This window comes from Saccopteryx leptura, chromosome 2 (genome assembly GCF_036850995.1).
Source record: "Saccopteryx leptura isolate mSacLep1 chromosome 2, mSacLep1_pri_phased_curated, whole genome shotgun sequence".
NCBI classification, from domain to species: domain Eukaryota; kingdom Metazoa; phylum Chordata; class Mammalia; order Chiroptera; family Emballonuridae; genus Saccopteryx; species Saccopteryx leptura.
In genome coordinates, this window is record NC_089504.1 from 308,874,656 (window position 1) to 308,898,485 (window position 23,830).

The 23,830-nt window shown below is 49.9% G+C and overlaps 1 protein-coding gene across 1 annotated transcript in view; it reads right to left on the reverse strand.

Annotated features, from left to right (window-relative positions):
- The window catches only part of PLXNA4 (plexin A4), a 419,755-nt gene that overhangs the window by 259,626 nt on the left and 136,299 nt on the right, over nucleotides 1-23,830 (reverse strand). The gene's annotated exons all lie outside the window — the stretch shown is intronic.

The window sequence follows — 23,830 nt, forward strand, 5'->3', positions numbered from 1 at the left end:
AATAATAGCCAACATTTATGTGACACTCACAGGCAGTAACTCTAGTGTTCACAACAGTCCTGTAGGACAAGCACTATTGTTTTGCATACTTTACAAATAAGGAAAGAAAGGCACAGAGGGGTTAAGGAATATACCTAGGGTCACACAGCTGACTTGTGCCAGAGCCAAAATGAATCCCAGGAGTCTCCTGCCAAAGCCTGTGTGCTTAACCACTGTGCTGCACAGTCTGTCCACTGTGAACTGGGATGCTTCAGGGACGGGCTCTGCCTTTGTGGGAGTGTGAACTTTCTAGAAGGACTGAAGACCCCAGGGCTGGGCCTGGTCCATACCCGCCTGGGGCCTTGGGGAAATCCAGCCCCAAGACCCAGCCCCTGGCACCTGCAGCTGACAGCTGGCCCAGGGATGGAACTGGGGGCCTCCCACGTTCTCCACAGGGATCCCCAGCCATCAATTTCAGGCTAGCAGCCCCTTCTGGAGCCCAGCCTGCCTGAAAATTTTACCAATACTGCAAGATAAAAGAGCAGGGACGGGCATGAATGGAGTGGGTTTTAAGAGACGGTGTTTAACATCAAAATCCCTCTGATGTGAGTAATTTGGATGCTGATGCATTTCTGGCTGTTTGTTGAATTATGCATCAGCCGCTTCTGGCGCCATAAAAGGCGCCACGGCCACACGGCTGCTCTGAAACCTGCAGCAGCGGGGACCGTTGGGTTCACAGGTTGGATACTGAGATGCGTCTTTGATCAGAGTGAAGCAGCAGGAAGAGGGAGAGAAGGGAGCCCGGAGACGTGGAGAGGAGCAGGAGAAATTGAGGGGACGGGAGTGAGAGGAGCATCTCTTCCCCCACCCCCCACAGTCCTAGGAGCCCAGACAGGTGCACTTCCCAGAAGTGCAGCCACATCCATGGTACCCGGTACCGGGAAGAAGAAGTTCACCCTGGCGAAGGACCAAATGGCACTTAGCCGGCAAAGGCCCCTCATCCCTGCTGGCCTATCCTCCAGGTGTGTGCTCCCCCTGCTGGGGCCGTCCTGCTGGGCCAAGGCAGTTACTGCTGTCCTCAATTTTTTTTCTAAGTGTTTTCACACTTATTATAGGCTGGTATTTTCATTTAAAAATAAAACTAATTACAGTATGCTGATTTGGATGAGGGCACAGAACAGGGAGGTCAAGTATTTAACGCCACATGGCTGCTTCCTAGTGGGATGAACTTGGAGTTTCAGTTTCCTGAATCTCAGCCCCCTTTCTCGCAATTGCATCAGCTCAGACCTTGTAGCTCACTGTGGCGGCTCCCAGCACCTCTGACGCCCATCAGACCCAGGCTGGTAATGCCAAGGGCTGTGCCTGGGGCAGCAGGAAGTAAAGGCACCCAAACCCTGAGCCATGCCACCTGGTCCAAAGCTGAGCTCTGCCTCTACTAAGGGGGGGGGGAGTGTCCTAGAGCAAGTTATTTAACCATCTGTGCCTCAGTTTCCTCACCTGCACAATGGATCTGAGAACAGGTCTTACACCTTACTGAATGATATAATACAGCTGAGGCCTTCAGCTCCGTGCCAAAAAGACAGTAAGCAGTCAATCATATCACCTGCTGGTTTTATTATTGTTATTCTCCTGCAAAACCGTCCTGAGTTCAGAACATAGATTCCCAACGTCGGCCAATGAAGACCCTGATAGGTGTCCTGCCCTCCCTAGGGGACCGTGTCCTCACCTGGACAGGTTCTGTTGAGTCTCCCAAACCAGAAAGCACACACCCGTGCCTGAGGAGGTGGTGGGGTGAGTGCTAGCCAGGAGACCCCAGGGGTGTGCTGGAATCGGCTCTGTGGAGCTCCACCATGCTGGTCTCGCTGAAGCCTCCTCCCTGCATTGGTCCTTTTCATAAAACCAATGAGCCAAAAACCCCCTCTTAGACTGGCCTATTTGGGAGCCTGGGCCCCAGGGACATAGGGGTGCCCCTCAACCCAATTATAAATCAATCCAGCAGCTCTCACCAAGCCCATTGTCATAAATGGCTCTAAAAGCTCAGCATCGTTCGGCCCACCAGGCTCGGGGCTCCAGGATTAATGAGCATCAGCTGCAGGCAGGCTGGTGGGGACAGATGCGAACCTAATGAGCAGGGTGGCCCAGCCCTCGCAGACTGAAGGTGGGCGGGGCTGATGAGCAGGTGTCATTGTCATGCTGCCCCTTTGCTGACTGTCACTTTGAAAGGCAGGGCTGTTGTCATCAAGTGGCATCTCATTACCCCTACCCCAGGGTGCCACAGGACATTCAAGAGACCATCCACAAGGAACAGGAACTCAGGCCACACCCTCTGCTCCTAGGCTAGGCTGAGGACCAGGCTTTTCTCCAGGTCTGTCCAGGAAAGAGAATCCTGGGATGCCCTCCCTCCCCATGCCACCCGGTCAGTACTGCATCTAAGTTCAGAAGTCTCCACTAGAATGTTCCTCAGTCATGTCTCTGATGTAGTCAGAGTCTTCAAATACATGGCTTAGGGTTTGCCAGGAGTTTACACACATCTGTAAAGATTTCAGTGAGCACAAGTGTCTGGCACCATGCTGGGCACCAAAGGAACGCAATCCAGCCCCCACTGGACTTGTACATCAATCAAGGACACAGGCCCTAGGGAGCCTGATACGAAGCACAAAATGTAACAACAATAACAGTGATCATTACCTGTGCCAGGCACTGTTCTGCATGCTTTAAATGTACTAATAATTTAGTAAATAAAAATAAAAAGCATGGAGTAATAAAGAATCAAATTATATTAAGACAGACAATTCAGGTGAAGCAGAGAAGGGAAAGGTCACTGAGACTGACTGAAGAGACCCAGGAAGGCTTCACGGAGAAGGCAGGACCCCCCTGGCCCTACTGGAGTGTGGGAGAACTATTCCAGAAGCAGGAGCAGGCACACACAGGCCTAGGGTAGAGCAAGTCCCCCGAAAGGCACATGCCTACATCGCAGAGGACAGAGATCTGGGGCCACAAGCAAGTTCCCCGAAAGGCACATGCCTACATCGCAGAGGACAGAGATCTGGGGCCACAAGGCTTGGTGGGCACCAGCTCCCAAAAATGTTGTTAGGGTAAAATTTCAAAATTGGGTTTTATTCCTGACTACAATTGCCTTCTCTCAAAAGTGGCTTCACAGCTTCTTTTCCATTTCCGTTTGAAATGTGATTTTTTTTTTTAAAGTAAAATGTACACAGTAGAATGCACGGATCTTAAGTGTACACTTTGATGATCGCTTTTGGGCAAAAAGTATTGCAGGGCTTCCAGGGAAAAGAGAACCTACAAGACGAACCCTCTAGGCCCTGGCTGGTGGCTCAGTGGTAGAGCATCTACCTGGTATATGGATGTCCTGGGTTCAATTCCCTGTCAGGGCACACAGAAGAAGCAACCATCTGCTTCTCCCCTTCTCTTCCTCTTCCCCTTTTCTCCCTTATCCCCTCCCACAACCAATGGCTCGACTGCTTCAAATGTAATCCTGGGTGCTGAGGATAGCTCCATTGGAGTGTATCAGCCTCAGGCACTAAAAATAGCTCAGTACTAGAGCATCGGCCCAAGACTGGGTTGCTGGGTAGATCCTGGTCAGGGTATATGTGGGAATCTGCCTCACTATCTCCCTTCTTATCACCTTAAATAAATAAATAAATAAATGCCTTCCATATGTACATGGCCCATTTCCATCCTAGCCTAATTAGCTCCTGGATGTTGCTATAGCCAATTCCTCACCAATGGTACCCTCCGAGGCCCTGGGAGAGTTCCCTGCGCGTGGCTTGCTGCTGGCTGCAGCCTTATTGACAGCATAAGCCAGCATTCCCATCAGGGTGTTTCTCACTGGTGGTGTTACACAAAGAGAAAAATAAATAATGCTGAACATTCTGTTCATGGGATAAAAAATAGCAGCAGAAAACTGTCACATTGTTCGGTCTATTTTCATTTTCATTCCTGGGCCCTGGAAATAGCTGTCTGTGCAAACAGGCCAGAGGAGGACTCCAGCCCCCTGACACACGCCGTCCCAACACAGGGTCTCCAGGCGAGGGGAAGAGAGAGAACTTCAGCGGGGAGGGTGAGCGCAGGCTAGTGGACCACAGCAGGTCGGTGTGTCTGCCAAGGGGACTGACTGCACATCAGGAGGGGAAGCTCTGAACCAGAAAGGCGACAGGGAGCATCACTTGCTGGGCACGTCAGATGCTATGAGGTTTCAAAGAGCATGGTTCTCATCCTTGGCTCTGAGATCACCTGGGAGCTTTGAAAAATAATGCTATCAGGAGGTAGTTACACAAATCCATGCATGTGACAAAAATGCATAGGACTAAGTACACACACACACACACACACACACACACACACTCACGAGCACACACCAAAAACTGGTGATATCTGAGTGGGTAACTTTGGTGACTTGTACCAGGGTCAATTTTCTGCTTGTGACATTGAACTATAGTTATATAAAAATGATATCCCAGAGAGAAACTGAGTGGAGGGCACAGAGACCTGGCTGTACAACTTCATACAATGACATGCAGATCCACAGTTATTTCCAAATAGACAGTTAAAAAAAACAGCAACAGTGTTCCCAGGGTCTGATTCAATAGATCTAGGGTGTCGTCTCTGCATCAGAGTTCCCCAATCCCTCCAGGTGATTCTCTGTGCAGCCGAGGTCGAGGGCTGCTCCTGCAGAAGTGGAGACACTGGTTGAGGAAAGAGGACAATGCGTGAAGTTGGGGAAGAATCTGAATATGCTTCTGTACCAAAGGCTTCGCTACTACCTGTTGAATAAACAGATGAACTGCTAGAATGCTACAGGCATTCGGAGAAAGGGAGAGATGTGTTAGCAGAGAAGTGGGATGAAACCAGGACTTGGCAGAGGTGGAGAATACAGACAGAGGAGCAGGGAAGGAACCTTCTAAGCCAGCGAAGATGGGCTTGCAGATGGCATGGCCACACTGGGAGGGGGGGAAGGGTTGAATTTGGGCACAGTTGAGGAGTAGAGATGGATAAAACTGTCCCTTATGAATTGGCTCTATCACTGTCCTTGGCAAGGTGGATCTCTCAACCACCTGAACCTGCTTTGAAGTCCTTGCAAATTTTCAAGAGCAATTGTCAATGAAAAGACAATTCTCTGGAAGATACCTGGCATCTCTCAGGGAGCCACAGAGGGGAGAATTCAGAGAGGCTTAAGAAGATAGTCTGAATGGGTATAAAAATAAGCCATCATCCTCGTGGCTCCTAACCCCTTGCCTGTCAGCACTTCAGCTGGTCTTAAATATGCCAACCCTGAACCCAGTCAAGCATCAGAAAATAGCCGAAAAGGCCTGGGCAGGGCTAACATGGAAATCTCAGTCTGTAACACCAAAGCTAGCGCACTTGGCTCAGCAGGCCCCTTGAATACTCACTCAGTGCCTCTTTATCCTTATTTTACGCACAAGTCTAATAAGCTTGATTATCTATTTTCAAGCCCAGAGAAAATTAAAAAAAGAAAATATTAGAAAGGGGAGGCATCAGACAGCATCAGCGACAAGTGACAGGAGACAGACACCCCAATAGCAGGGGGAAGATAGGAATCTATGCAAAGTAACCAGGCGCTCATCCAACAGAAGGCCGAGGCACTCCATTGCAAAGGCAGAGAGAGTTGTAAGACGCTCCAGCCCAAGTCCTAAGAGCCTGGCAGAGCCTGCCCTTGCTTCTGCCTACACCGCTTATAACTCACCTAGTTGTACGTTCACTGGGGAGGGGCTGTGTCCTGCTGCCAGCAGGTGAGGGGCAGCTGGCTAGCCTCTCCTATTCCAGAGAATTCCCTCTGCCAAAACACCAGTGCCCTTCTTGTAGCCTGCATTCTCCCTTTGTGGCACTCGCCACTGCCCTCCCAGATCATGCAGAACAAAAGACAGACTGCTCTCAACTAATTTCCCAGTCTGCTGAGTCAAGCAGACTGAACGGGAAGGCTGGGAGAAGCACCTCCCGCATCACGACTGCAGCACCATTGCTCTGAGTATAACGGGTCTGGCTGTGAATTCTGCCTCCACTTGGGCAGAAGCGCTATGTGTCCTTGACCCGCTGTTCCATTTCATGGGCCGAGCATTCACACCGCTGACCCGCCATTCAGGTAGCTAGTATTGAAGAGCTCATTCACAAAGCACAAACCCCTCAGCTGACCCAGTGCCATGATGCCAACGTGCCGTAGCCAGAAGTTTGCTCCCCTTGGAATGGACCCCGGGCATCTCCTCCACTAGCTGCAATGCCTTTGCTCTCTGTGTGGTCCAAGGCCAGAGAGGGCAGGCCTGCCCACGATGGGGCCAAGCAGGCTGGGCAGCCTCCCACCTATGCCCACATTGCAGGAAGCCATGCTCAGATTAGAGAAGAGAGAAGAACGGCTGTCCCCTGCTAAGCAGCCCCCAGATCTCTGCCTGGAGACACATGCACCCAGTGTTGAGGGATGCAGGGAAAGGGGGCGGAGGCTCCAGACCCAGGCATTCTGATGTGTGGCCAGCACTGCCCTGCTCCAGCTGCCCTGCCTGCTATCACGTTCTCTCCCGGGAATGCAGTGTCCCATTGCCATCCAAAGGGGAAAGCTGAGAAATCAGGCAGGGAAGAGAGGCCATCGATGGCCCCCCTCCAAGTAGATACAAGCATTAGCCTAAAATCAGGCAGGCAGATAAGGGGAGGGGCCTCGGGAGAGGCTTCCAACTCTAATTGCTGCTAAAGATCTCTGGGCGGCCCAGGTGACACCTGGAAGTCTTCCGTGGGTCCTGAGGCATAAAACATAAATCATCTCCCTCTCACTTGTTACTAATCTTGCTTTCCTGCTGTGTCAGCTGGATTCCTGTGTCAGCTGGGGTTTAAATGGGGACTTCTGTTCCCTCCTAGTTTTTTCTCCTTCTTCTTCCTCTACAACCGTCTCCCCCGCCCCTTCTGAAAGTGATGACAGAGGAAGGCAAACTCCAAAAGGTAGGCTTGTGGCTGCACTCTGGGGAAGGGAGGGGCTGTGGAGAGAGAAGGAACCGGGGTGTTGGGGAGAGAACTTTCCAGATGCCTGAGTCACTTCAGAGAGCGATTTCCATGTCCCTCCAATGATGACTTCTCAGCACAGACCTAAGTCTGTTTATGTGAAAGACGTGGCACACTTCTGCCGCACGGCATTCCACGGAGCTTCTCTGTGGGACGTGAATGAAGCTTTATCAGGGAAGTCACTTACCCCCTCCAAGAACTCCTTTAAAATTGCAGTCAGTTACTCAATGATTCCAGCTGAGGTTTCTCCCCTCACATCTGGGACTTTTAGGGATGCCGTAGCCCAGGCTCTTTCTCATTCATCCATAGTTCACCTTCAGCTCCTCCGTCTGCCTTTTGATGCTAAAGGACACCAGGAGCGTCCCGAGCACTCGAGTTAGAGGGGGGACCGTTCCTCCAGCCTCTTGGCTTCAAAGCAGCTGCTTTCTTCTTGCCAAAATGTCACTTATTTATGCACACTTCATTTTTTTTATCATATTACACATTTATAAAAGTTAACAGAAAAAAACCCAGAGTGCACCTAATCCAGACTCCTGTTGTATTACAAGAGAGAAGAGCCTGACCCGGGGAAGTTGGTGACCTGCCTGGAGTCACACAGGTGACTAGAGGCAGGCTGGAATCCAGGCGATCTGTCCCCCAGGCCTCAGCATCCCATGAAAGCCCTCTGCGAATGGGAGTAAGAAAGGCCAAGTCTGCAAAGCTCTTGGGGTCACCCACCGACACATTAGCAGAGAAGACTGAGCATGTCCCAAGGTAAATAAAACGAACAGGATGATGATTTTGAGGTGGGAAAACCTCAAACTATTCTCTTTCTTTAAAGATAAGAAAAACAAGCCTAAGTGACACATCCACGTCCGCAAGGACCAATCTTCCCAGCGTCCCCATGTCCCCTAGGGAATGGCGGTGGGGAGGAGGGCTCTAGAAATACCACACATACAGCCCCGGACTGGAGGCTCTGCAGACAGATATTGACACGCTCATTTGTTCCACATGGCCCCTGTCTGCCAGGCCTTCCCGTGGTGAGCAGAAGCTCATTATCTCAGCTGGCCTTCTCCCGAAGCCTGGCTGAAACGGCCTGACCCTGGCCGGGACACCCTGTCCCCGGGCCTGGGAGGCCCTTTGAATAGCAGGGCTGAGACAGACGGACATGGATCATCAGAGAAGCCCAATGAGCCACCCGGTGATTTCCACAAGACAGTGCATCGGTCCCGTTGCCTATTGCGAGACATGTATTTATGAGTCTATTGATCCAGCACTCTGGTTCCCTCCAGGGATGGAGATGCTTCACACACACACACACACACACACACACACACACACACATCCACGCATGCACATGCACATGGACTTTGCAGGTCCCACACTCCAGCACACCTCTGGGACCTACCTACTTTGCTTTCTTTCTATTTCTCAGGCTATGTCAATACATCTCTCCTGGTCTGGGGTGTGGGCGTCACTTTAAAGGGGAGTGCTCGTCCCAGCCAGCTGGAAAAATGGGGCCAATTCTTTGCTTTCTAGGATATAGATCTTCGGCTTTGCTGGATTTTCAAAAATGCTCACTGAACCTGTTCATTCCTATCACCAGCTCTGCAGCCTCACAGCCACCCTTGAACTTGAAGGCTGAGATTTTTTCAGATCGGAAATGAGGGCCGTCTACCGCATTAGCAAAGATTTAATAAAATTCCACGGCTTTCTAGTGGGAACATAAATTGAAACAGTACTTTCGGAAAACAATGTAGCAATACTATAGATAGCCAATCTGCAACGTGTTTCCACCCTCTGACCTAGCAACGCCACTTCTGGGACTCTAGCCAAAGGGAACAGGCAGAAACACCAGGGTTTAAGAAATAAGAAAAGCATAGAACTTTTATGCACAATCATTTTTATATTAGCATGATTCATAATTTGAAAATATGAGAAGTAACTTAAATATGAAACAGTACAACAGTGGGTAAGTAAATCATGGTGTGTTCACGTGATAGAATATTAGACACATGGTTAGAATTATGTTTATGAAGAGTTTACAACAAGTGGGGAAATTACTTGCATTACAAGGTTTTACTAAACAGGCCAGAAAGAATATATATATGTATGTATATAATCGTATATATATGACTTTCCCATATATGTATTTTCATGTATGATTATATATATGCATATTTCATATGTATACAATCATATATATATGATTTTCTTTCCTGCACACATTCAGTGAATATGCACATATAGTATAATCATTTTCTTTAGGTGAGAGGAGGAGAGTTAGTAAGGCAGACTCCCATATAGTATAATCTTAACTAGGGGAAATCACATAAAAAATTGAAAGAAAAGATCAACAAATGGTTGTGGGGTAGCACTTTGGGTATATATATTCTTTTCTTTTTTTTATATACATTTCTGTATTTTCCAAAGAAAACTAGTATTTTTAAGTTTTTTTCACTAAGCTTTGAACAAAAAAAGTATGTTATAGAGATGACGGTCCAGTGTTGTCTCGGCAGGTGACCTCAGGGAAGTTGCGTGACCTTGCTGTTTGCCTGCCTCCCTGCCCAGCCCCAGCCCCCACCCTCCACCACGTCCTCATCTCTGTGGTAAGCGTAGGATCACACGATCTCTAAAACCCATTCTGCTCTAACCGTCTGTGCCTCAAAACATCATCCCACCCCACCCCGGGTTGGAGAATGGGATCTCAAAAAGGGGCAAGAGGCGTAACCATCTCATGAGTAAAAGACTATAATCATCCTAGCAAACAACGGACTTGGAAGGGTCTTCTAGGAGATGCAGCTGTTCTTTTACAGCCTGTGGAGAAACATGCTGACATGATGTTCTTAGGCTTGAACTTCTGAAACTAAACATCCAAATGAAGGGGCTCGTTGGCAGCTGCGCCGTGAAGCCAGGACCTGAGGTGGGGGGGCCGGGTCCTCAGCACCGAGTCTGCAGCCAGGAGCCCAGCGGAAGCTGATCCCCCGGGACCTGGGCCAGAAGACATGACTCATTCTAGACAGCAGGACAAATCTCACACCTGACAGTGCCGAGTATAAATTGTGTGACCGTCTCGCATTTCCGCATCCCATCCCCCAGTGGTATTATTTGTCACCCTTGAAGTCTGTCCCTCCCCTCATAAGTTCACATCACCTGGATGGTTCACAGGGGACAAGCCACTTCCTGAACCAGCTTCCCACCCTGGATGACAGGTGCATGGATTGCTCGGGTCTTGTCCAACATGGAATTCCAAAACTGGATAATTACATGAGTTTATATTCCTCCTCAAGGGTTAATGCCTGGCCCAGCAGGGGACCTCCAAGGACTTTGACCCAGCATTAGGCTTTAGGCCCTTGGTGGTGAAATGCTTTGAGTTGTATCTCCAGCTCCCTCTTTCTGAATGGAGCCCACTGGGCTGAGTGAGGCTAAGACTGTCAATCCTTGAGGGGAGAGTTGTAGGAGATAACCAGGGTGGGTTAAGAGTAACAAAGACATGTTTTTGTTTGGATCACCAAGCTGCCCCTAATGCTGGTGGGAGGGGGCATGAGATGGCAGCTGTGATGGGCAAACAGTGGGGAAAGGTGGGCTGTGTCCCCTGCCTGGTGTCCCCAACGCAGTGGCAGGGTTTGCACTGCCTCCATACAGAGTGGGTGGCAGGTCCTGAGTGGGCCGACACCACAGTATCACATAAGCATTACGCTCTAACCTTTGAGCTCCTCAAGCAGCTACTGAGCAGTAAGCACATTTCCCACGTGGCGTCTTTGGAAGGCAGAGGAAGTGGCACTGACTAAGGGGAGAAAAAGCAGTGAGATACTGAGCAGGTGGTCTCAGGTCACCCCCCTGCCACCCGCCACCTGCACAGCTGAGAACCAGCCCCTCCCCACCCCCAGCCTCGCCTTTCCCTTCCACACAAGACTCGAGACGACTCGTAGGATTGCCACCTCCCTGCCAATCGGTGGAGAAGTGCTTTGGCAGAATCGCATTTCATTCTCTGTAAGTGGGAGGCAAGTTTATGAGACGAAGACCAGAGCAACTGGTTCATGGGGGCAGAGGGGGTCAGAGGGTTGCCTTTCGATACTAAAGCCTCCTCTGGGCTGCCTTTCCCCAGGCATTCCCCGCACAACCATCACCACCACCACCAGACCCTGGCGGAAAAGGCCACCCTCACTCTGCACAGTCATCTCCATCAGGAGGTATAGAAGAGGCCAAGGAACTTCCTGGACCCCAGGTCTTTCCCTTTCTGGCTTCCCACCCATCTGTCTGTCCATCCCTCACCGCAGGCCAGCAGCCCTGCCACACGGACTGTGCCGAGAGCCAAAAACCTCAGATGTGAACCCCAGGAGAGAGAAGCCCAGGAGGTGAACCCCAGGCCTCACCAGCATCGTGTAGAAACAGTTCCGGTACCTCGGCTGTCATCCCGATTATGTTTGCCCATGATGTGATCTGGCCATCAGAGATGAAAGGAACACAGAGGGTTTTAATGCAAGGAAATGTTTAGAAACAAAGAGAACAGAAGAAACAGGCTTGCATTCTATGTTTTCACTTGAAGGTATTCCGATCCGGCAGAGAAAGAGGGGAGTCTGTTAACTTCTCGTTTAGTAGTTGCTTCATTTGTCCAAACAACTTTTCTATCTCTCCCCTTGCTGCGCCGAAGGCCCGGATTCCCTGGAGCTGAGCCATCCTCTGCACAGGTCAGACTTCCCCGGTCGCTGCGCGGAAACGCCCACCCATCGAATTGCGCCCTGGCACCTCGCCACCGTCTTCGGCGTCAGCCCTGAAATCCCTCATCGACAACTCGATCTGATGCTCATTCGACAAGACCATAACCAGGGAAAAACCATTTATGGGCTTGGCTCTTGCCACCAAATCTATCCTCAAATTAAAACGGCCTTCCATTCACTGACACCAAAGAGCCCTAAGGTTAAGAACGGCTGTTATTGTCGTTGTTACGATCATGGTTGTTTTTGAAAGCTGGGTCTTGACGATGTATCATAAGGCTTTTCTGCTAGGCCCTGATTTCAAGTTCTGTTGCAATCGAGGCAAGAGCCACATGAGTCCAGACTCCTTGTTTATCGCTATATCATCCTCATAAACAGAGAGCAACGGAAGACGCAGGCTGTTATTGTTCTTGTTACAATCATGGTTGGTTTTGAAACCTGGGTCTTAACAATGTATCATAAGGCTTTTCTGCTAGGCCCTGGTTTCAAGTTCTGTCACAATCGAGGCAAGAGCCACATGAGTCCAGACTCCTTGTTTATTGCTATGTCATCCTTATAAACAGAGAGCAACAGAAGACACAAGCCAATGCCGTGTCAATCACAATATGAGCAGAAAAGGAGACCCAGAAATTCTGGCATCCAAACCACTGCCCAAGGTTCCTTGTTCAAATTTCATTCCTTGTCACCTTCACGTCTCATTTTCAACACCACAGACTTCCCAGCAGCTTCTTCTCTGAGTCATGTAGATCTTAATGCTTGGAGAATGAAGAACCCCAAATTCCCCCCACCAACCACATCCCTGAGTGCCTTGACCACCCCAGACATTTTTGCAAAGGTCTATTCCCTCCCTAAATCTCCACACCTAACACAAGCCCTCTTTCCCAAAGTTTTATCCATAGGGAGCCTTCCCTAGCCTCAAAGGCACTCAGGTCTACCTGACAAGGTAGAGCTGCTCCCTCTGCTTAGAAAGCTCTTTCCCCCACCTGTGCTCAGTGCTAGTCCACTGTCCCCCGTTAGGTCTCAGAGAGGACATTACCACCTTCCAGTTGAAACAGACTTCCCCAGTCCCAACCTGATTATTTTCTATTTCAACACCCTATTTATTTCTTTCAAAGCCCTTATAACTACTTATTATTATTTTTTTATTGTTTGTTTTTTGTCCTCTCCCCCTCTAGAGCTTGGTTCCATTTATTGAATGAATCAATGAATCAATGAATGAATCAATGAATCAATGAATGAATTGGTGATGGATGAAATCTACTGCACACCAGACACTCTTCCTATAATGGCGATACAACATTCAACAAGGCAGATGCCCTCACGGAGTTTATCATCCTGCAGACAGAGACCCTGCAGGAAACTGAAATTGTAGGAGGCTTGCGCCTACACGAAGGGGTTTTGATGAAGGCAGAAGGAGAGGAACGATATCTCAGGTGCTGAGAGCTCAATCCGGTATGAATATCACACTGCATCTAATACAGTCAGATCTTCCTTGGAGGCGATTATGGGGCACTGATAAGGATCAGGTGGTGTGTTGAGGTTTTGCAGATGGATTAATTTCTGTTTACATCTAGCTGCTTGCGGCATGGGGAGTTCTTGGCTTTCAGGAAGAAGGTGGGCGAGAGGTTCCTCTGGAGAGAGCAGCTGGGACAGAATTCTTTTAGGGCTTATCCTAGGAGCGCACTACCTGCTGCGGATACCAGGTGAGACAGGCAGAGAACCGGGACACCAGGGATCTCCATGCGGGGAAGACAGCCGTGGAGCTTTGGATGGGGCTCCCTTTTCTTTCCTTCTCAAACCTCAGGGTACCATCAGGGTGGCCAACTCTTGTTGATATGGAGAAACTAGTGACTCCAGGGAACAAAGGTCCCCTGGCTTTAGAGGCAAGTTCATCTGATCAATGAAAGAATTGCAGGGCTGAAGGGTGGAAGGAGAGGGAAGGAAGGAAACAGAAAAGGAAGGTATGTTTCTCTTACGCAGCACATCCCAAATGCTGTTTCAAACATGCCGACTCTTGTTAGCAGATACTGTCCTTCCCTGACTTCCACGTGGTAGGTAAGCTGAGGCCCACGCCAAGGCTAGGACTGACCCAACCACACCAGAACGGAGTCTGGCTCCTGGCTCACTGCACCATGACCCAGGGCACACACACAGCCGACCCACTCACTGTGACTCTGAGGGGTCCCTGGACGGGGGTTATTTCAGTCCCTCCCAGGGCAGTAAGGTTGTAGTCCACACTTTTGCTGGCTGCATTTTCCATCTCGAGTGCCTCAGGGCTCCGAGAGCGGGTGTCAAACTCCCCCCAGGTATCCAGACGTCAGCACAGAACCAGGAATCTCTGATACTGGCACTACAAGCCTGGAGAAGGGTCCGTGGTGGGGCTGCTTTTCCCACCATGGGGCAGCTATGGGGTAGAGCCCAGTGACAATAATACCACCAAAGCGGCAACCCTTTGCCTCTCCTCAAAGCTCTAACTTCTCGAGACCCACCTGCACAAGAAGCACAACTAGAGGCCAAACAAATGGAAAGTACACCTGAGCAATCCCACAGAGCCTTGTAAGTGCAGCTACTACACTTCTCTGGCTGCTTGAAACAGTCCTGGTTCATGTGAGGGGTCTACGTAGCATGCTAGTAACGTCTGTCCCCTTTGACTTTCAAAACTCCTCTAGTTTGGACAAGAAATTCTTGGTCTTCTTAATTGTAACTAACCCGGAAATCTCAATGTTGTGGAATTCCCACAGAGATGATGCTATTATAACTTACATACTCCCACTACCATGAACACACCTCACACCCACCCCTATCTTGACCACCCACAAACAAAACTCTCGCTAACCCCTATACCAGTGTTCCTCAACCCTATACCAGTGGTCACGGCCCGGTACCGGTCCATGGGCCATTTGATACCAGTCCGCAGAAAAAGAATAAATAACTTACGTTATTTCCGTTTTATTTATATTTAAGTCTGAACGATGTTTTATTTTTAAAAAATGACCAGATTCCCTCTGTTACATCCATCTAAGACTCACTCTTGACGCTTGTCTCGGTCACGTGATACATCTATCCGTCCCACCCTAAAGGCTGGTCCGTGAAAATACTTTTTGACATTAAACCAGTCCATGGCCCAAAAAAGGTTGGAGACCACTGCCCTATACAACATATAGTCATTCATCAGACACATACCCAAACTTCCCAGTCACCACGATGTAACTGTCTCCCTTCCACTACGCAGACCCACACGCAACCACACACATCTCATAATCTGGGAAAGCACTGGGCCGAACGCACCCACTTTAGACATCCATCCTGAACCTTCGGGGATTTGAAACACCAAGGCCCCAGGTGCTATAACAGGTACAACCTTGTAAGGACACGAGTCCAAGTTCATTAAGAAGCTCCGTGCAGGTGAACCCTGTTGCCATTGCGATTAATAATCATAACAGACAGTCAGCTGGAGGGCTTCCCAGCTGCGTCTCCCAGGACCCGGTTCTGGGTCCCCCTCTCCATCCACCAGTGACTAATGGTTTGGTTTATTGGAAGCTCTCTTTTCATTTTTTATGGCTTCAATTAAGTGATGGGGAGAATCCATCATGTAACCTTGTTGCTGCACTGCTAAAGACTTCCGGAGGGGAAAATATTTCTCAAACCTCAAACCATCAAAGGAGACGCTGTGGTGAACCCCAACAGGAGGCTCGGGTAGCAGAGGTGACCGAGGTGGTGGGCAGAGGAGAAGAAACAGCCACAGAGAGGTTTCCTGCCTTGGTAAGTATCTGTCTATAAAGTATCTGCTCAATTCACAAACATCAGGCTTTTACCTCCTCCCTTCAAATCCCATATCCCTGGGAGGCATTTTACCAAATGTCCCCGTCACGTGGACTTCTGTAGCCTGACAGGTTCAAGGTGGCAACCAGAACAGAGAGTGGTGAGAAGGGTCCTCATCATGAAGGTGGCAGGATGCTCACCCAATGGGCAGTCCCGGGCATTAAAATGTTCATGGAATCATGGGGCCCACTTAGAAAACCGCACATACTTCTCATGAAACCCACTACCCCTTGTATGGATAAGCATGTGAAAGGACCATCTTTCTGGTTGTAATTACAATTCTCCCAACACCAATGACAACACGTCCTCTCGCAATCAGTTTGCTAGAATCCACAGCCTCCTACCCGTGGCCCAGAGTTGGCCCTTCCCCTCTCCCTGACCTCTGCCCACACAGCCCTGTTGGTAAACGGAGCTGGCTCTCATTCTGCTCTTTAAATTATTCACACCCTAATCTTGGCCACTGGCATTAATCTTTCATTTGCTCTGTAGACATCTGATTCCTGGGGCAGGCTTGAGAGATGTTCACTTGGGAGATCGAGTTGGCCAGAGGGGAGGTCCAGAGGGAGTCGGAGACCTGCAGAGCGACAAGGGCCTGCCTGGAATTAATGGGGTCGTCACCCTGGTCCCCATCGCCCAGAGGAGGAGGAGCCAGAGGCAGGAGACACAGATGTGTCTGAAGGAATGAAAGCCCGGGTCCGTCTGCTTTGTGAGAACTGTGTGTGTGCACATGCAGGGGAGTGTGAGGGTGGGTCACAGTCACAGCTCACATCAGGGAAGGCGCTGTTAAGAGGCTTGCATACAGCCTAGTGCAGAGCACAAAGGTATCAGGGAGCTGGCGGCCAAGCAAAGACCATGGGAGTCAAATAAGAAGGACACTCGTGAGCCCCGGGAGACAGTCTGCCCCGGGAAACAGTCTTGTCTCCATACGCTAAGTAGTAATGACTAAAGGCGAAATATGCTCAGTCCTCAAGACTTCACTCTAATAGAGTGGTCCCCAACCTTTTTGGGGCCACGGACCGGTTAATGTAAGAAAATATTTTCATGGACCGGCCTTTAGGGTGGGACGGATAAATGCACAAAATAAAATTATGCGACCGGCGTAAAAACTGTGGTATTTTTAAATATCATTGTTGAACTTAGGAGACAAGCGTCAAGAGTGAGTCTTAGACAGATGTAACAGAGGGAATCTAGTCATTTTTTAAAAATAAAACATCATTCAGACTTAAATATAAATAAAACAGAAAGAATGTAAGTTATTTATTCTTTCTCTGCGGACTGGTACCAAATGGCCCACAGACTGGTACCGGTCCGCAGCCCGGGGGTTTGGGACCACTGCTCTAATAGACAAGAAAAGATGGAACGATATCCCGATGTTTCTCCTCTTCCTCCTCCTCCTCCTCCTTATTCTTAGCTAACATTTATGAAACTCCAGGCACTGTGCTAACGCTCTATGTTCATTATCTCAGTTAGTACCCACAACAGTCCCAGCAGGTAGGACTATCAATCTCCTCATTTTATAGGTGACAGAACTGAAGCTTGCAAAGGTTAAGTAAACTGCCCAAGGCCCCACAGCTAGTGAGTGGTCACAGATGATTCGAGCTAAGGAAGTTGGACTACAGGTACCAAGCTCTTAACTCATGATTTAAGAAGAAATAGACCAACACTTTAATGACCAAAGAGTGTTGAGAAAGGAAGAAATTAGAGCTGTGTTGTCCAGTAAGGTAGTTACAAGATACATGTTGTAAGTTTAAATAAAATAAAATTTACCCTGGTGGGTAGATAAAGCCTAGTCTGGTGCAAAGAGGTTGAAGGTTTGATCCCCTGTCAGGGCACGTATGAGAAGCAACCAATGAGCGCACAACTAAATGGAACAACTACGTGGAGCAACATGTCGATGCTTCTCTGTTTCTTCCTCTTTTGTCTCTATCTCTCCCTTCTCGTCTCTCTCTCTCCTTCCCGTCTCCTTCAATCAATGGAAAATAGTAATAGAAAATAAAATATAAGATTCTGTCCCTCAGTCACGTTAGTCACATTTTAAGTGCTCAATAGTCAGTGGAGCTAGCGGCCGCCATGACAGCCAGTGCAGATAAGAATATTGCCCTCACTGCTGGGAGGCCCATCGGACTGCCCTGGGTTAGAAGATAACACAAAATGCTGGCAAAATGGAATGCCCTGTGGGAAAAATAGCTGGTGGAAGGAACGCATCCACCTGTGAGCTGGTCAGATCCAGTAAGACAAAGAAATGGAGCAACAAGGAAAGAAGAAGGTGGAGAGCTGCAAAACACAGATCAGTAGGTTGGTGTCATTAACGAGTGAGATTTAGCTCCTAGTCACAGAAGGATTAGAATGTCCAACTGCTTCCTATTACAAATGAGGCCGTTGGCCAATAGGGAAGCCACCTGCCCCAGGTCATAGTCAGTTACATCCAAGGCTCTTCCTATCCCACCCAGCCTGGCACACTGGGTCCTTCCCATTATCCTCATTCTTGATCTTTCTTGAGTTGTGCACCCTGAGGCTATTAGCAGCATCATGACCACCTCACAGTAGTCTGACTCCTACCGGGTTAGTTTTGCTCAGGAGCAATACCTGTCATTACCCCTATTGCTGCAGCTCTCCTTCTCGTGATGGCACAGGGCTGTCCAAGAAGGAGAAGCTGGGTCTTTCCAAAAGAGTAGCATTGGGAAGATAAGCAGCAAGTTGGAGCTTGGGAAGCTGCCAAGTAGGACTCTGTTCCCAACTCTGTCACTAGGTATGAATTAGGGCATATTGTGGACCGACAGTGAATACTTCTTAGGTAAACCGATGGACGGATGGTAGATTAATTGGCTGGATAGATGGATAAATGGATGGATGGATGGATGGACAGATGCCACCTGCCTAATATCCTTTAGCCACTTTATGGACTGGTACAACATCTCCCCCACACTGCTATTCACACAAGCACAGGTGCTTCTCCACAAACCACTAAAAGAGAAAAATATCTCAGACTATCAAACAAATTCAGCTGCAATTCTGAGTCCAATATTAAAGAGTGGGTGTATCCTACTAACGCTCCCAGGACAAAGAAGAGGTTTAATCTCCACAGGGATGTTGCCAGACACCATCTGCCTGCACTAGAAATCCACCAACTCTCTGTGAGGCTAAGTTTCTGACCACTCCGCAGGAACCCCTGCTTCCCTTCTGGTCTCAACGCTCATTACCTATCTCCTTGTGCGAGGCCAATCCATCCTCCTGACATCTCACTTAGCGACCAGGGCTGTAGCGGAGCCTCCAGCAGCCGGAGTTTGAACAGCAGAAGGTGCCCTTCATCTGAAGGTTCTTGGGCATGATTTTCTGCAGGTTTGCTCTCCTCCTCAGAGGGCCTGAGCCTGGCCTCCAGGGCTTCTTCCTAGACCTTTGCTCCATGATACTCCTTCAGATGATGTATTCAGTATTTAGGGATGAAATAATTTTGAGACAAAATGAGAAATCCCAGGATATAGACTTTGGTAGTAAGAAGGAGGAAATGCTTTACTCACAAATTCCTTGAGGGTAGAGGTTTTTATTTTTATTTATTTATTTATTTATTTATTTTGTATTTCTCTGAAGCTGGAAACGGGGAGAGACAGTCAGACTCCTGCATGCGCCCGACCGGGATCCACCCGGCATGCCCACCAGGGGCAACGCTCTGCCCACCAGGGGGCGATGCTCTGCCCCTCTGGGGCGTTGCTCTGCCGTGACCAGAGCCACTCTAGTGCCTGGGGCAGAGGCCAAGGAGCCATCCCCAGCGCCCGGGCCATCTTTGCTCCAATGGAGCCTTGGCTGCGGGATGGGAAGAGAGAGACAGAGAGGAAGGGGGGGGGGAGCAAATGGGCGCTTCTCCTATGTGCCCTGGCCGGGAATCGAACCCAGGTCCCCCGCACGCCAGGCCAACGCTCTACCGCTGAGCCAACCGGCCAGGTCCGAGGGTAGAGGTTTTATTTCTGTATCTTCTAGACCTAAATGTCCAATGGACAGAAAAATGCCTGGCCTATAACAAACAAGCAATACAATGGATGAATGAGACAACGAGAGGGAGATGAACAAATAAATGAATCAGCACTAGACCTGGTACCCTGGCTCATACTGCATCTGCTACCATTTTATCCGCAGGAAGGCTGGCCTGCTCTTTGGTCCCTGGACACTGTTCTCTTTCTTGCTGGGTCCCCTTTCTATATCCTTTGGTTCTGTGGTGACCCTGCTTCCTCTGTGACTGCCTGATACTCATCCTTTAAAGTCTCTCCTTCTTGGTCTTCTTGGTTTATTTGGGTAAAATTCCTTTAATCCATTGATTCTCATGTTTATAATTTTTTAAAGATGATTTTGCATGAGAGATTCTGGGCACTGAATAAATTTTAGTGATCGTCCACAGCCAAATACCCAGGCAACTCTGCCCTCTGGGTGCCTGGATCCACCTGGATTCACCTGGATCCACCTGGGTCTGCCTGGGTCTGCCTGGGTCCACCTGGATCCACCTGGATCCACCTGGGTCTGCCTGGGTCCACCTGGATTCACCTGGGTCTGCCTGGGTCCACCTGGATCCACCTGGGTATGCCTGGGTCCACCTGGATCCACCTGGATCCACCTGGGTATGCCTGGGTATGCCTGGGTCCTCCTGGGTCCTCCTGGGTCCTCCTGGGCCACTCTGCAGCCCTGCAACCAGCCTCATCCTGCTGCTGCTTTTGGTTATTTTATTTTATTTAAGAAATATAACATCCTTTCCCCTAAGTGACCTGGCCCTAAGAAGGTTCTCCTCACTGTCCACCAAGGTTCATTCATCCTGCTACAAGGTCTCCATCCTAGATGACTACACAGGTCCCTCAAGTGACTTTGGCATAGTCACCTCAAGTTCTTATAACCCTTACCTTTCACTTGTTCCTGGTTTATAGGATAAGTGTGATCTGATCTCTTTCCCACCATGATGGGAAGGTTGAAGCCCCCTTGCTGAACACACCTCCTTGGCCTTCCAAAAGTTTTGAAACCAAGATGGACCCAACACAGCTTAGCTTCTCAGGCCCGGAACAGTCTGCTTCAAACAAAGCATATTGTGTCGTAATGACCTCTGTTACACCTGGCTGTTTAAGGCCTTTATGGAGGAGACCCGTGATTAATGGGTGTGAGAATATGAAGCTTGGCTAAGCACTTGTTCCCAGACTCCCATTTGAAATTCAACAGACACAGGGCACAGCTGGGGGAGAGGAAGAGGGATGCAGGGAGTTCTGCTCTAATTCTGCCTCTAAGACCCAGACAAACGCTCTCATACAAATCAATGGTTTTCCTCCTATCACATAAAGAAAACTTGGCAGTGATGAGCGAGTGGAGTTGCAGAGGGAAAGGAAAAAGAACAAAGAGTAAGAAAGGGAAGGAGGAGGAGAGGAAGGGAGGGAGAAGGCTGTCACAGTGTTTCCACCCTCCAGAGAGTCTCCCCCTTCACTTCCTCCACACCTGGATTTCTGTTCCTTTTTCATGGCTGGGGCCAGTGGTTTGTTCCCACTGATCTCTATTGACCTTTTCCCATTATATCCGTGACACTTTTGGCAATATGTTTATAAACACAGTGGCTTCTAGGATCTTGCCTCTTGCCACCTTGCCCAAGAACCTGTCACTACGTATCGGCTGTCAATCAAAGGGGTCAAGGGCTGTCAATCAAAGGGGTCAGGAAAGGAGCACTGTGTCCTTGGCCCCTGGCCTTGCCTGTTTTTCTCTTTCCATCCAAGAGTGAACGTTCCTCATTCATTGCCCTCTGGGAAAATGGAAACCTCCCTCTGCAAATGGGAAAGAATTGGCTGGAAACAAGATGTGATTACAATGTTCGGCCTTATCCAAACTGAACTAATTGCCTACCTCAGGGAGGAGGACAGGGAGAAAGGTAACATCTATTGGTAATTGCCCACAAAATGACATTTAATCCTTCCATGTATGGACACATATTTAAAAAAAAAAAATCAGAGAGGTCATGTGATGTACACCATAAAGCTGAGATGATAAAAACAGGTTTAGGTTTGTCTGCCTCCAAAATCTCTGAGTTTCCACTCCCCAAGCAGCCATTCTGATGAGGACCCCTCGCAGTTGCCCATCAGAAACCCCTTTGGAGGTGGGTCTAAAGTGGTGCTAGCTAATGATCTGGGCTCTCGTTCCCTTTCTGTCTGCTCTGCGGCTCAAGGTAATTGGTGATGTGCTTTGTCCAATGTTCAGCGGTCAATTATTGGCTGCTGGGTTCACAAAGGGAAGGGCAGTAGCATTCATTGAGTGCTTTCCAAGAAACAGCCCTGTACCGGGGCACCCCACGTCCCCATGCATGTGCTGAACCCTCACAGTAACCCTGTAGAGTGGGTATTATCACCCCGCCAGGCAGAGGATCAGAGAGGTTAAGAACTCTGGACACCCCAGAAGATGGACGAAGCCGGTGGCAGAGCACCTGGGGAAACCGCCCCAGGTCAGACCCTGAAGCAAACCCTCCTGTAGCCTGAAGTGCCAGGCCTCTTTGAGAGGTAGGGAGACCAAGATGGATCAGGTGGTGGGTTCAAATTAAGAATACGGCCCTGGCCGGTTGGCTCAGCGGTAGAGCGTCGGCCTAGCGTGCGGAGGACCCGGGTTCGATTCCCGGCCAGGGCACACAGGAGAAGCGCCCATTTGCTTCTCCACCCCTCCGCCGTGCTTTCCTCTCTGTCTCTCTCTTCCCCTCCCACAGCCAAGGCTCCATAGGAGCAAAGATGGCCCGGGCACTGGGGATGGCTCTGTGGCCTCTGCCTCAGGCGCTAGAGTGGCTCTGGTCGCAACATGGCGACGCCCAGGATGGGCAGAGCATTGCCCCCTGGTGGGCAGAGCGTCGCCCCATGGTGGGCGTGCCGGGTGGATCCCGGTCGGGCGCATGCGGGAGTCTGTCTGACTGTCTCTCCCTGTTTCCAGCTTCAGAAAAATGCAAAAAAAAAAAAAAAAAAAAAAAAAAAAAAAAAAGAATACGCATCAGGCCCTGGCCAGTTGGCTCAGTGGTAGAGCGTTGGCCTGGCATGCGGGGGACCCGGGTTTGATTCCCGGCCAGGGCACATAGGAGAAGCGCCCATTTGCTTCTCCACCCCCCCCTCCTTCCTCTGTGTCTCTCTCTTCCCCTCCCGCAGCCAAGGCTCCATTGGAGCAAAGATGGCCCGGGCGCTGGGGATGGCTCCTTGGCCTCTGCCCCAGGCGCTAGAGTGGCTCTGGTCGCGGCAGAGCGACGCCCCGGAGGGGCAGAGCATCGCCCCCTGGTGGGTGTGCCGGGTGGATCCCGGTCGGGCACATGCGGGAGTCTGTCTGACTATCTCTCCCCGTTTCCATCTTCAGAAAAATACAAAAAAAAAAAAAAGAATACGCATCATCCCTGCCCTTCCAGATCCTAGGGGTGGCACAGAATTCATGACACAACTCCCAAGCTATCGTCATCCACCGTAGCCCCCTCCTGTGTGAATAGGGGAGTCATTCAAGAAGGGGGAGTAACAGCAACGCTGCCCTGCGGAGGCCTCCGCGCTCCCCGCACTGAGCCAGGCACCCTGCATCGGTGATCATTCCTAACTTTCCCGACAATTAGTCCACTTTCCTCACAATTCTATCCAGCCCATATTTCCAGTTTGCATAACACGTGCATTGTTTCGCTTTATTTTTCCCAGCAGACCAAAGATTACCAGGTGAAGGGATCCTCCCAGGCTTGCCCGGCCAGGAAACGTGAAGTCAGACTTGGGCCCTGCTCCACCCACACCCAGCCTAACAGACAGTGCGGGGGGCCTGCCCCCTCCTGCTTGACTGCTGGGTACACCGCCCGGGCATGGAGCAGGGAAGTGGCTGCAGGGATTTGGGGCTAGAATCCCAGTCACGCATCTATCTGATTTTCCTAGAGACAAGAACGGAGCCGAGAAGACGAGGTGTGCTGTGAGAAAGGCTTGATAAAAGCCGTGCTGAAAAAAGAAAATTGCGCAATTTGTTTAACCGCTCAGCACGCCTCCCTTCTGCAATGGCACGGGGATTTTAGAGAATGCTACTCCTCCCTGAAATGATTGATAGCAAAATATCTCATAGTGACTGGTCTTCTCTCCCGTTCTCTCTGCTGCAGAAGTATTCATCCCTGTGTTGTGTCTTCATAATCGTGTTACTCGCATAGCAATGCCTGGGGCTGGTGGGGCTGGAGCCGTGAGCGCCTGGGCCAAGGGGAAAGCATGGCGGCTCTCCAGGCGGATGCACCCCTCACCCCAGGCAGCCTGGTGCCAGGTGGGGCAACAGCTCCCCCGAGCTGAAGGTCTGCCTGGGGGCACTTCCTCCAC